This window comes from Tigriopus californicus, chromosome 11 (assembly GCF_007210705.1).
Source record: "Tigriopus californicus strain San Diego chromosome 11, Tcal_SD_v2.1, whole genome shotgun sequence".
Classification (NCBI taxonomy): Eukaryota; Metazoa; Arthropoda; class Copepoda; order Harpacticoida; family Harpacticidae; genus Tigriopus; species Tigriopus californicus.
This window is the reverse complement of record NC_081450.1, coordinates 5,140,323-5,154,625: the sequence shown is the minus strand read 5'-3', so window position 1 is coordinate 5,154,625 and position 14,303 is coordinate 5,140,323. Positions and strand designations below refer to the sequence as shown.

At 40.3% G+C, this 14,303-nt stretch overlaps 1 protein-coding gene across 3 annotated transcripts in view; it reads right to left on the bottom strand.

Annotated features, from left to right (window-relative positions):
- Positions 1-7,542, bottom strand: part of LOC131889877 (ninein-like) — a 43,559-nt gene extending 36,017 nt beyond the window's left edge. For 2 of the 3 annotated variants that reach the window (XM_059239092.1, XM_059239093.1), the window contains exon 1: positions 7,227-7,536. The gene's annotated coding sequence lies outside the window, so the exon portion shown is untranslated. Of the gene's footprint in view, positions 1-7,226 lie in introns of all 3 variants that reach the window. The other variant, XM_059239096.1, reaches the window with a different exon arrangement.
- Between the last annotated feature and the right edge of the window lie 6,761 nt (positions 7,543-14,303).

The window sequence follows — 14,303 nt, the reverse complement described above, 5'->3', positions numbered from 1 at the left end:
TGGTCAGGCCTTCCCTCTGCAAGAGGGCATGGCCAAAATATGCGTTTTATCAAACGCCATAATCTATGGAAAGTGGGAAGCTCTGGATGCAAAATGTTCGAATTGCTTGAGATCGAGGTTTCTCGTTTTTTCCCCTTCAAGGGTTTGATGGCACTCTTGCATGGCGCAAGTCGGTCGTAAAGTTGTCCACCAAGAGCGGCCCTGACGAAAGTGCATCCCCCAAAATCCATTCCACCTATCTCAAGTATTTGTGCGGCAGCACAGGTTGAAACAATGACCCGCGTCCATCCACAAGAAAAGTAGGAATTTTCCTTTAGAAAGTAGGTTCCAAAACGAATATACGAGATCTCTTTGCTACAGCCATAAAAACCGAGCATTTGGTAGCCTTGAAATTTGTAGGGGAGTGTTGTGTGTGTAGTAAGTGGTGTCTGACTGTAGGTACGATATATAGGTCATGACTACGAGAGATTTCGACACCATTTGTGTCCTCTCGAGACACCTGTATAATAATTAGGAATTGCCTCGAGTTGGATTCGGATAATCGCGGGCGGACAGACCAAAAAAACAATTCGACACCACATGCCTTCAATTATGTTGCTCCTACAGTATTTGCTTTGAAACTCTCAATAATGAGAGAATCAATTACATTCCAGCTGACTTTGGCAACCGTCACCCTGATAGCGATTCGGTTTACCCCTCAGGCCAAAACCGGTGGCTAAACGAATTGAAATATTACAAAGGTCAGGATCCCGCTTTGGATGCTTGATTTCATTTGTTGGGAAAACACTCGAATAACCCACCGTGATTTAGAAAGCGGAAATGAGGTCTTGTTTGTTCGTCTACGAAGGAGGTGCTAGTTGATGAATGGATGTGAGCGAACCACTCAAAGAGTTCACTCAAGTCGACACAAAGCAGGATGGTTTAAAATGTTTTGACTTTCACGGGCCCACGCCCCGGCACAAAATTGATTATTTGCCGATTTGACTTAAGTCTTCAGAGCAAAGTGGAAATGGCCCTAATGATGGTGTTCGAACTTCTAAAACCCATCTTTTGGAGTAGACCTCGAACCAGTCATTTGATTTTCTTGCCTATCCTACACTACACTCTGTCGAAATCTGTTGAAGATCATTACAACGGGCACGAACGTGAGTCAGCAATTGTTTTCGGAACAAATGAGGGAAAAAATAACGGATACTGTGCGTGACAATTCACAAATGCGGATGGCTACTGAAAGATCTTCCTCTAACCCTCTTTTCTCATCTAAATCCGTCGTTATGACTGTCATAACTGCATGAAACGCTTGTGGCAACACTTGTTTCAAGAGTCACCACGTTTGCTTACCAATCGATCGCGGAAAGAAGAAAAGGCGGGCACTCCAGAAGATACAGGAAAAAAATCAAGTTCGACCTCAAGTGTGAAGTCCATTGAAGTTGTTCCGTGGGCGTGGGCCATAAATGGCACTGAATGATCAAACACCATATCTTTTTCTCAACATCGGGAGGAAAAGGCATCATCTCGCATGACTCAAAACTTTTCTCTCCACTTCCTGATGTTTTCGTGTAAGATTCATCATCAATCAGCGCCAACAATCGCCATCATAGTAGTGAAAACAACAAATCCAATCCCATTTCCTCATTGGACAAGCAAATATTGGCAACCTGCGGGGACTAAGAACAAACGTGAACATCGAGCTGATCTTGGATCAACCATACGAATGATCTTTTTAAGGTGATCCTAAGCAAATACGAAGTCAAATTACAACGGGACCTTGAACGTCAGCACTCTCCGCCCCAACCAAAGCCTTAAAAAATCGTCCATCAGATCGGGTTTGTGGAGACAGAGACCACAAGTTGGCCAAATTCGATTAAAGATCGAATCACTTAACTTGACAGCTCATAGTATCTGAAAAAGGACAAAATGAGGCCCAAACTGAGCTGAAATTTGCCTCGCTCAGAAGTCCCTCTCTACCTATCGTGTATTCATTTCAGTGCACTTTATAGCTGGACTATTTACAAATTAGAGCCTCTCTTCAATATGGGTTCAAAAGCACAAAAGCACTGCATACACTCACTCTCTCTCTCTCTGTGTGTTCACAAGGGGTGGTTACACATTTGTTAAGAAGCCTACCTATCCCCTTTCTCACACTAAGAAAAAGACCCTAAAAGCCAACTTATGGTCTCTGGACCAACAACAACAACAACAGATGTGTAATGACTCCATGACATGAGAGCACTTACTCAATGAGACGAGGGATCGGAAATCAATGAGATTGTCGAATGTATGTAAGTAACAAAGCGAGCGAGGCGTTCTCTAGTCTCTGTCCTGAGAAGCCATGCCTATGCCGACTGATTGTTCAAAAATGTGCGCAGTTCGAATAACTAAGTGAAATTAGGTTAAAGCAACCATTTTGTCGAAAGGCAAACTGTACTCTCGAGCAGACTACCAACGGTGTCTTCTTCCCAAACCAAAATGACTTCGACGCATCAGTTGCATCCAGTTTAGTTCCTCCGTTGCCGGCTGGTAACCGGCAACCGCACTATTATTGATTTTCAAATGATAATTGCGACTGGGCCGAGTTTTTGTCAATTTATCAATTTCAGACCTCTTGTTACATGCTTCACACACAAACCAAAAAAAAAACGAAACAAGCATTCACAATATCTTCCATTGTTTCATTTTCAAGCTGATCCGAATAGAGTGAAGTGTCTTTCTTTGGTTTGTTAAATCAACTCCAGGCAAGTATTTCCACATATCGGTTGGGTCAGGAGTCTCCGTAGCTTAGTCAAATCACAACCATTACAAAGAGATTTCTTTATGTTCAAAGTGGCTATAAGTGATGATGATGAGGATGCTTTATTTAGGGTCTCGTGTATAATAGATGAATTATACATAAATAAAAGAAAACATTGTCGAAAAATGGTTCAGGAATGAAAAGATTTGAGAACCCTTGGTAATACATAAGCCGAAATCATTACGAAACTTACAGCCGGATGCAGAAAGGTCAAATCTGATCTTGGAACAGCAAGCTTTATCGGCGAATGGTATATAGTTTTGGCTTTTCTAAAACCTAACGAGTAACCGAATGTCTGAGGACAAATATGTACCCTCATTCAACCCTAACTAACCGCGAGTCTAAGGCATGGACTTTTTATTCCTGCATTTCAAGCGGAATGCCACCTTGGACGATCAGATTAGATCAACCTGTGCCACCTCCTAATGCTGGATAAAGCCGCCCGCAACCCACTCCCTGGGATCAGCCATGTTAACCGCCTTGGTTGAACTCGTTCGTGGCTCGTTTCTATTGGGGGTCTCTACTTTCAATAGCCATAAATCGTTATCGGACAGCCTTTGTTACCCTCCAAAACTCTTTTAAGGGCGTGACCAACATCCAGCCAGCACCTACGAACTTTCAACCACCGCTTTCAGATGACCTCATGGTAATGAAAACGAAGAAGAGCAGAAGTGTTTGAATCATTCATATTTCGGTTTTTATGAGAGCGGGAACTTCTTCTTTCGGCAAGAACACGTTTGAAGCAGGTAATCCCTCGATCAAGATAAAGGTGTACAATGTGAAGCACATGTCTATTCTGGCGTGCCAGACCTGATCTCGGAGACGCCTGGTAAAACGAATCAAGTTGGCTGGAAGTTATATGGTAGGGCAACATTGTCCCATTGGGAAATGAGATAAGTATCACTTTCGTTGTTCAGATGTTTGTGTTACTTTTATGCTCCATCCTCTACATCCACCTGCCAAGATGCAGGGTTGCGTGTCTTGTGTGTGTGTGTGTGAGTTGTTTTAACTTGTACACGGCCTCTTCTTCTTCGTCACTTTTGTGTGTATTTAGGGCTTTTTCGACACTCTGACGCTTAAGTCCTCTTAAAACAAAAATGGTTCTTGAAGGACCCAAGCGCTCATTTTTGTCGGTTACCTCACAACTGGATTAGCAGCATGGTCGAATAAAATGACACCATTATGAACTTTGTTGAATAAAAGGTCACACCTGATTTTGTGGATTATGTAAGAAGCTTTAACGAGGAGCTACAACAATCATTGATTTGCCAATCCTCCCATTATGAACCAGATGAGCCCATAAAGAACATAAAAACCGCAAAATGGAAGTATTCTAGTCTTGTAAATATTGAAGTTTGGAGAACACCTTTTCGAGACAAGACACACTGCTTAAAATATTGTTCCATACCTTTCAACTTTGCTTACAAGACCATTTCAGGGTTTTTTTTCATACGCTTAAAAAAGTACAATTTGTCACTCGAAACACACAAAATGACATATCTCACTAAAATATGAAGACCAATTAAGGTGTTAGTTGCACTCCATTTGACATGTTGGTAAGGAATAACTTTTGATCAATATTTCAACCAAGCTTTCAATCACCCTTCAAATCAGAATACTGAACCGCTAAACTGAATGCTACAATTGTTTTGAAAAATAACGTATTACTTAAAGCAGAAATTGAAAAAATCCAAAATACGTATTACTTGTGAGTTTTACTGACTTTTTGAATAAAGAAGAAATATCGATTCTCTTGCATTTGCTGACATAAAGAAACATGTTTAACAGGCTCAAGAACCCAAGTAAATATCGCATAACAGCATTTTAAAGCACAGTGAAAAAATAATGGACTTGTGATAGTTAGTTCTGCTAGGTACATTTGAAAGTCTCAATAAGTCAAGTTGACGATGTCGTGATAGCAAATTCTAAGATCACACAAAGGAACCCAATGAACTTCCGCGAAAGAGAGTCTATTTGGCATCTCTACAATTGTAAAGGTTGTTCACCAGAGGTTAATTGCCCGTGACAGAGCAACTTACGAGTGTAAATCATAAAAGAAGACCTAGTCACGAAAGAACCTACTTAAGGGATCTCTAGGGTTGGGCAAATGAGTTCCGACCAACTACCTAACTGGCTTCCCTATTCATGTGCTCAAGTCATAATTTAGGGTGGATTTAGGCACTTTTTGTTGAGACTCACTAGTTTTCCTTGAGCCGGATATCAATCAATTGTGATAGAGTAGCCGAAAACACCCGATGACATTCCCCTCCACCATCACCATCAACTTTGTTGGGGACCGCTCAAATACCCAAGCAATCCTTCCCCAAACACTCGGAGCTCACACATGCAATCTAATGCATATAATCACGATCGATGTTCCTTTCATGGGAGTGCATTTCACCGATCGATTGGGAACGTGTCTTTTTTGGATGGGTCTCAAATTTCGTTGGAAGCGGGTAAATCGACAGGAACTACGTCTGCTTCGTTCACAGAGCGAGCAGGGGTGGGTTTCCCAACAATTTACTCCACCTTCAACAATCGCCTTCATTAAATCAACCCGCGGTTTGTACTGAGGAGTTGGAACGTCAGTTTCTCGCCAAAAACAAATCCATTAATGTCGGTTATGGTCGGCTTGGTTATCTTATTAAAACAAGTCTTCTTCCCAAGCTACGTGCAGAACAGATCGACTCTGCGGTGTCGACGAGAATACGTGCCTGAAGCAAATACCTGGGTAAAAAAGAGTGAGACGGGGTAATGATATGTTACGTGTGATCCTCGGCAGAACAGCCAAAGGCTTGAACACACACACACACTCACTCACATGGCAAGCACTTTGGAAAAATGGCAGGAAGGCACTCGGATTTCGTTAGGCTCGCTGTTGCTTTGTTGCGAGTCCCTCCCCGAGAAAATCGCTTTCTATGCACAGGAAGCGGAAACATTTGCGCCCAATTTTGCGCCAATTCGATGCTTAAGAAGACCAAAAGATACCTGCCTGGTTTCGGTTTCGCTAGCTTTGTTGGCTTTGGCAGAAAACTCGTGACTGTTCATGGTTTCCTGTGAGGAATGACACGTTGATTGGCTATTGTTGGACCATGATTATTGGACAATAAAGATGTACCATAAAGTTGTATTGAAGGGTCACGATTGACATTATCTCGGGTTGTACTACCTCAACTCACCAGACCCTAATCCCCTCAAGTATTGTATTATTCCGTCAATTACGATAACGTTGGTAGGATCATGGACAAACGGAGCTCGTCAAGCATGTATCAAGCGGGTTTTTATGTACAACTTTATCAGGTTAGCAGATCCCTTAACCTTCAATGAAAGTGTTCAAACAAGTGACTGTTGGCTTTTTCGCAATAGCGCTTTATTCTCCTTGGGATTGAGAAATACTTTCTTTCCTTTGAATATAAGAAGAAAAAACGTCCAGCTTTGACACTACTTGCTTTGTTGTACTATGAAGACCTTTCATGAAATATCCTTCATTGTGTCAACATCATCCTCATCCCAAGCTATTTCCAAAGGGCCCGAACTCGAAGAACATTCCACCAGACACATATTACCATCAGTGACTGCATACGGCACTACTGGCACACATGGGCATTGCGCAGCTATCAAAACATCTGTGAACAAGGCAAGAAGCATCATAAAAGACATTCTTGTAGGAACACTTGACCAACATTTTTTTCGATTCAGGATTGCCAGAACAGGCTTCGATGATATACCTCTGGCAGCAGCATTCACTGGCATGCTCCCAAACAATGCCAAGAATGGTCCCTTCATTTTTAGGTGGGTGGGTTGGACTGGAATTTCCTGGACTTCGCGGTCAATTTTCTAGGTAACGGTTTCTTTGAAGTCGACCTACGTTTTTGATAGTTTTTGCCAGCAATTACTGTGGTGCTCTCGGTAAGAAATAGACACAAAAAGTGAGCCTTGATCAGGATACACAATAAAACGATTGTGTGGCCACAATGCGGCAACCGATTGGAAAACAAACAACTTGATGAGAGTTAAGAATTGATGGATCGATATCAGAGTTTCACTTTCCACGGAATAAGAATAAAGACACCATTGGCTAGTCATTTTTGCCATTGTGTCAAATTTTTCAATTAAAACATCTTCAAGCAAGTTCATATTTCCACGAGTCGAAAACAACTTTTCACCTCAGCATCTTGTTCATATTTTTGAGCATATTGCATCTCACGACCGTCTCAGACATATCAATTTAGAGCAATTTTCCATCATCAATTACAAGATCGTTTGTGCTCCTAGACGCTTGAAACACCATCAAGAAAATGACTGTTTCAAGGGAAGTATAACTTCAATCAACCACACATCCATAACTTGTACTACTAATATTTGCAACAACTAGTTAACATCCAAAAACCAACCACAACCGAGAGAAAAACAGAAATCATGGATGGCCTCCTACCTTGATTTCGTCAACTATTAGTGTAGGTCTTTGGTTTCCAGTTTGTCAACACTAAACCGTGACACCATTCATGAATCACATTCACTGCAAACAAAAACTGATCATGTAGACACAAAAGATTCTCGTAGTAGGAGTCATTCGGTTTCGAATTCAGGCACTTGCTCTCTGTAGTACTTCATGCAGTGATATATCCACGAGCCCGACTCTGAAATGAAACTGACGTTTCCAAGACAACAAGCGGGTTCTCAACCAAAAGCGAGCACGCCAATTTCCAGGGTGACTGAGCGGGCAGAGCTAAAACAGTGCTATTCGATTATGGCTATTTCCAAATCAGAGCTTGGTTAATTGGAGCAAGTTTTTCCTTGAAGAGGTGTTCATTTCAATCATCGTTCAATTTGCTTACTCAGGAGAGGAATTTTAGCGAGAATAGGGTAGTTTAAGACAAGAGCTTTTTGAGCTGGCGACCATATGTTGACAGAGCTAATCCCAAAACTGGCAATTGAGTCATGCTTGAATCTTGTGGCCATTTTTCATTGCTCATGGCACCAAAATTTCTTCTTGATGCACTAATTCACATAAGTGGTTGTTACTGCATCATTGGGCGGGGTACCCTCATTTTGTTTTGAATATGGGACGTTGTGTCTTTTCTTAACTTTTCCTGAACTTGCTACCTTTGACCTCTTTTGCTGCGCTAACTAATCAATCATTTCAGTAGGTTTATATTGCTTCATTCTTCCAACAAAATACGTTTATCTCCTTTCTTGGGTCAAAAAACATAAAATACTGATTGTGTGATCTTCAAATGATGCCAAGGCACAAGCTGAAACCGGCATTCTAACGACTTCTCCAGTTAAAACTCCTAGAATGGGAGTAATTTTTGAAACATCAAAAACATACTTTTCAAACTACGTACAAACACACATGACCCAATAAGGTAAAACTCCTTGCATTTTAGATTATAGAGAAAAACTTTACATAGTCATGCACAACACTAATGCAAGATCTCGCTCACATGATTTTTTATGAACTCTCAACCACATCCTTTGGAGTTCCACCGTGCTTTCAATTCTTAGTGGCAACATAAGATTACACAAAAAACACAGACTTAGAAAATGTCTGCAGTATCATTTTATCTCCAATGTACCCTATTCAACCATTGATGAACATCCATGCCTTTAGTTTCTTTTCATATCTTTCAGGGTACAATATGACGAGCTTTGGTCAATGCTAGTCACCCTCAAGCATGGAGCAAAGATAGCACGCACGCAAAGTCACAGAGTCCTCTTGTTCAATATTCGTTTTTTTTATTCGGTCAGGCTCGTCGCTCTTCCCACTCTATGAGTCAACGACGCATGAATGAAGTGCTAGAAATCGGAGGATCTCCGTAGACTTTTGTTGCTCCATCAAACGTGCGACGAGTTTCAAACCCTCGAGCATAAACCCTATGGTAAACTCGGAATTTCAATCGACTCCTGGGAATATCATAATTCTGCACGAACACTTGCCCTTTTTACCGCACCAACTCGATAATAAAATACGGTCGATCCACTTTGTCACTAACCTCGATTGACTTGTGCAATATTGGAAAGTAACACAATGCTATTGATTTCCCCCTTCACAGCAAAAGGAGACCATTTACCCCCTATCATTTGTGGAATGTTATTGATGTCGCAGCGGCTAAAGCCAATCCCTCTGAGATTAGGCCAACGAGGGGTTTTAAACAAATTGATTTCCATCAAAAAAGTACTAGAAAAACGGAAAGCTCCTCATTACTCAGACAGGTATAGTAAGCAAGGTATCAAGGCCAAGGGTGTTCAGAAAAGATGTTATATACCTCTCTGGAACAAAGCGAAACAATTCCTTCCCTGGAAATATTATGCCAGCCTCTTGGATAGATTAATTAAAAATGATAAAAGAGAGATTTGGCTCTAAAGCCATCGTTTTTTGTGCTCATTCTGATCTGTCGTCTAAAAAGTAGCTTATTACACGGTTGTGTAAATGGACATACATGCACACGATTCAAGTGGAAAAAAAATACCAATTGGACTTGGAATGACACCAATTCCAGCATTGCACACTTTCAGCACAATCTGTTTCGAATTGATGTTTTTTGATGACCTTCCTTCAATCTGAACAGTTTTCGTAATAGGTTGAATAATGTGTTTCAGGTAAAGTGGTTCCTGGTCAATTCCTGCCCTTTGTGCCATTCCAAAAGCAATCTCAGCGAAAATAATCTCCTCCAAACAATACATAGAAAGTTAAGAGTCATGTCAGGATTAGGAAGCAAATAACCGGCCTTGCAAGGTTGGCTCCCGAAGTTGTTCCAATCTTATCCGTGTTTAAACGATGTCGCTAAAATACATGTATTATCCCAAACTGCACCAAATAGCAGAGATTATAATGAACATTGAAGCCTCACCTCGCTCCCCTCATTTTTATCGCTATTCCAGTCTATTTATTGCAAATTTCTCGTCGTGGTGACTGAGTCGTGTGCACATGGGTATATTCGCTTTCCATGATGAGCGCCCATTTCCCAACAAATCGTCATGACTGCCAGCTACAAAGCGAAATATGAGCATCCTCCCCGTCTACATTGATGTCTTCCAAGGCTAGAAGGCTGGAAAGTCGAGCAACAAGGCTAGCGAGGGGATCTGAACGAAGACCGTGAAGCGGTGAAGTTCGTCTTCATAGTTTTGAGGGCAGCCTTGATGCAGTCGATTTGGTGGAAAAGTGTTGTTCTGTTGTGCCCGTTCATAGCAGACAGTAAGTAGTGTACTAGGGGCACTACATACGTACGTAGTTTCACAGGTGAATTTCCCCTTGAGAGTGTGTGAGAGCAAAACTCGTACGGACCTGAAAAAGAGCCAAAGACAAGGTCTACGTAGTGTACGTATGCTGTTCAGAGTGTCTCACTTGTCTCTCTCCAGTTCAAGTAGTTTTGGGGGTGGGAAGGAGTGGAACATATTTGCTCACATATTTGGGACTGTATCCGGTTCCATTTTTGTACTCATAACATTGACAAGTTTTAGGTTTGCATGGAATTTTCTTATTGGAATTAAGGGCCGGTTGCGAAAAAAAATTAGATGACATTTTGGGTGATTAAACAGAGCATTTTGATCTTTACAATACATTTGTTCGTAGGTGGACATACCAAAAGTGATGTTTTGAACAAGAAAACAAACCCCAGCCGACAATATAACTCATGCCAGTTGAGGATTCTGGTTCGCAAATATGGAATCTAAGTCATAATTGGTGTCTTCCTGTGAAAAACATTTATTTGAATCCACTTTGAAATCAAGTTATCCTTATGCATAACAAAAAGTAGGAAATGCGTTGAGGCTTTGGCTGAAAATCCATAACAAAGTCTCAATTATCGTTTGATCCACTAGAGGAAGGCTAGGCACCTGTCTTGATTTCTAAATATAGATCGAGGATTGTGCTCAAACTCAAAAGGGGATACTATTGGCAGCTGGATTCAACCAATAATGCCTTCATTTGATAGATTTAACATGATCAGAGACAAAAGACCTGCAATAGCTCATCTGTTAGCTATAGTAGCACAAAAAAGGCGAGTGTGAGAGGAATATACTCTGCGGGAGTGCTTTAATGTATTTACCTACCAAATACATTATAACGCTTCCATTCATTTCAGCATGTCGAAAAATCGAGAATAACATTCGCAAAACCAATTTTTTTCCATGCTAACTAAACAGTCAACATTGTTGACACATCTCAATGTTTATCTAAAAAGGAAGACACCTTTGTAAATGAGTTCAGATCCATGGGGAAACTCAGAGCGTGTGACCGATTGTGGCATGATTTCCCCATGATCATTTCCACCTATGTCAGTTGTATGCCTGTGGGTCCGTTCCAAGTATGTTTGTGTTCTTGTTAGTTGCCGGCAAGTCTCTGTAGGCAAAACTACCACAACGAGTTCGACTCCAACTACAACTACTTGAATAACATTAATGCATAGTGAAAGCTCGGCGAGATCCACATGTGAGAATCCATCTCTCGTCTTGCTCCTCAGTTAGACCGACACCCACGAGTTCGTTGAGAGCTTCGTTCGCTTCATCCCAAATCGTGATTAATTGTGCCGATTCCCGGATCACACAAGATCCAAGAGTTTTTCTATCCTCCCTTAAATCAACACTTAAAGGCATGATGAAAAACTGTGCTTGATCAGTGAGTATTACAAGCTTCCAGCAGCAGCCTTTTTCTTTCCTCTACCTTGATGCCTCGTGTCTTCCCGTCTACCCGTTCATTCGGCGAGACGACACTAAAAGTGCCAAGTAGTGTGTAGATTGGATCATCAACTAAATTCCTGACATGACCCACGATTTCTAGCCCTCTCAAGTCTCCAGCCATGTAAAAGTAAAAAAAAAAAAATTAACCCGGAATCGTGAGTTCTAGATATCTATATTTGGCCTCTCGATCTAAAAAAGAGATTGAATCGAGTTTCCCTTTTAGGTTTGTAATATCCTCCTTTTGAGGTGGTGCGCAATAAAGAAATTTGGTTTTTGATTCATTCAAACTTGGGCTGTGGGTGGTCATTGAAGAACTGCATTTTTAGGCATATGTGCCACTCTCTGGTCTGTTGGCCACTTGACAACACTGTCTCTGCACTTTGGGCACATACTTATTCCCATACGTCAGTAGACCTTTCTCTACAATTAACTAAACATCAGTGACAACATTGCTCAATTATTTTTGCACACGAGACGCATCCTGGGCAATTTAGTGAAGCTCAATATGCATGAAACAATATTAAAAGCCTGTTCCACTTGGATCCAACAATTAGGATTGATCCTGATGAGAGCTGTGTGAAGGTTCAATCTTTCACTTGCTTTGAGGAACGTTCTTTTCTGACCTTCTTGAGACAAAACGTTAGTCGATGAAACTCAAAATGACCGTGTTAACAGAAATTGAACTGGCATGCGTCTCTTCGAAATACTTTGTCTTGGTCAATACAACTTTTAAGTATGTGATTCAAACAAAGAAAAAAATGCTTGCCCAAGCTTTTTATTTTGGAAACATAGTGGTTAAAGTTGGACTACGTTTTTTCCTCGTTGACGAAGTTAGATGAGGCATGGTGCAATACTATGTCTCACCTTGAGAAATGTTCAGCTTTTAACACATTATTCATTTTCGCCCATTAAACCAAAATATTTAACCAAGAGTTGTTCCTTAGTCTTGCTAAAAACGGTTGCTTCATGTAATCTCAATAATTGATCACTGCGCCAAAGACTGGTTTTCTTTCAACCATTTGGTTAGCGCAAGAATAGTATTCCATTATTGGACAAAGTGTAAGGGTTATCAGAACCTCATGATGGTTCAATATCTCTGCGTAACTTAACGATTGCGACAGAACCCAAATGGTAAAGGAGGAAAATCTATAGATAGAATGGTGCTCAACCTTTTGAATATTGCTACATCCACTCAAGTTAGTTTGCTGATTTGTTTTTAATTGTCAAAAAAAGTTTACTAAATGCTAGGTGGCCTTAAGGTAAAGTCATAATGAACACCCTGATTACAAGGAATATATGAAACAAAGCTATGAAACGACATTAGATCGACGTTTTAGTCCTAATTCCTTGCTAAATACATTTGGAAACATTTTCTCAATCAATTTCAAGTATAAGTTGAATTAATCTTTTTGGGTTTTGGTTGATTTTTATTGACTCAATCAAGGAAATAGGAAATGCGGCGAAGTCATAATATGATGCTATTTTTCTACATTTTTCAATGGAGATGTGCCCACGTTAGGGAGTCATCATCAGGTTTTTTTAGATTTCCTCGGAGATCATCAACAGCTTTAGTGGTTGCCCACAATGAAACTTGAAAGGTATCATTAAAAGAGCGTGGGCGAAAAGTGCTCGAGTCACTTAAAATGCAAACTCAAATTCAAATTTAGAGCCAGAATTCCCAGCCTCTGTCAAGCATTGACAAAGTCCAAATGGTTTATCAGCAATCTGATGTCATACATGCTACCTTAAACTCAGTGCTAATTGTCATATTTTTCTATCCATCAGGCGTTGTCTTGAATCCAGATTCAATCACCGGATCAGTTTAATTCATCGTACTTTTTTAGATTTAGATAGAGCACAATGATTTTGATATCTGACTAATGTGTTTGTGAAAGTGCCAAGTCCTCTAGTAGCGTATTTCATTGTTAAAAATCCATCACTTAAAATACGTTGAAAATGATCAGGTTACAAGACATAGGCATTCGATCAATTCGATATCATCATTACTATTACTTATGAATCGATATAAAATATCTTAACCACGTATGTCCGAACAAATGTTTGGCCATTAGTTTGAAAATTGCCTTATGGCTTAATGTACGTCGATATTTGATTATATTTCAAGCCATTGACAAGAGCTATGACTTACTTTTTTGATGACACGAAAAAAATTATCTTTATTTTCTGAAATATTTTCTTGATGAATGATAATAATTAATGGAAATAATGAAATCCATAACCATCGCTATTCTTCATAACACATATCAGTTACGCATTTGAAACTTCTCTCTGACTGTATGATTTGAGTGAATTATTATATTAAAAAATGCCGTGCAAAAAAGTTGGTGCTAATGTTGTTGTAGCATTGAAGATTTGTTCAATACGAAAACTGAATGATTTGTATATATCCTCCTAAAAACAGCGGGATGTCAAATCTGATTTCCACTGATGGATTTTCAGCCGCAATAACCTTGAAATGAAATCAACTTGTGCGACTAGATATGCGGTATTAACAAAGCTGATGCTGACAATAAACACTCATGAAACCTGGGGTTCTTATTTACTATACAAAAACATACAATACTGTACAGTAAGATCTTGAGAGGAAGATTCGAACAATCGCGAGAGCTTTCAATGACGCCCTTATTCCTTCATCTTGGTGCCTTACTCTGTCTGAAACTGGAGGGCACATTTTGAGGATCCAAGGATCATAGATGTGCACGCACAGCCAAAGTGATTCGAATCGACTGGTCGAAATGCACTCGGAATTTACGATTGAGACTGGGAGTTATTTACGGCGATGATCTTCAGGTCGAGCATTGACCAAGAA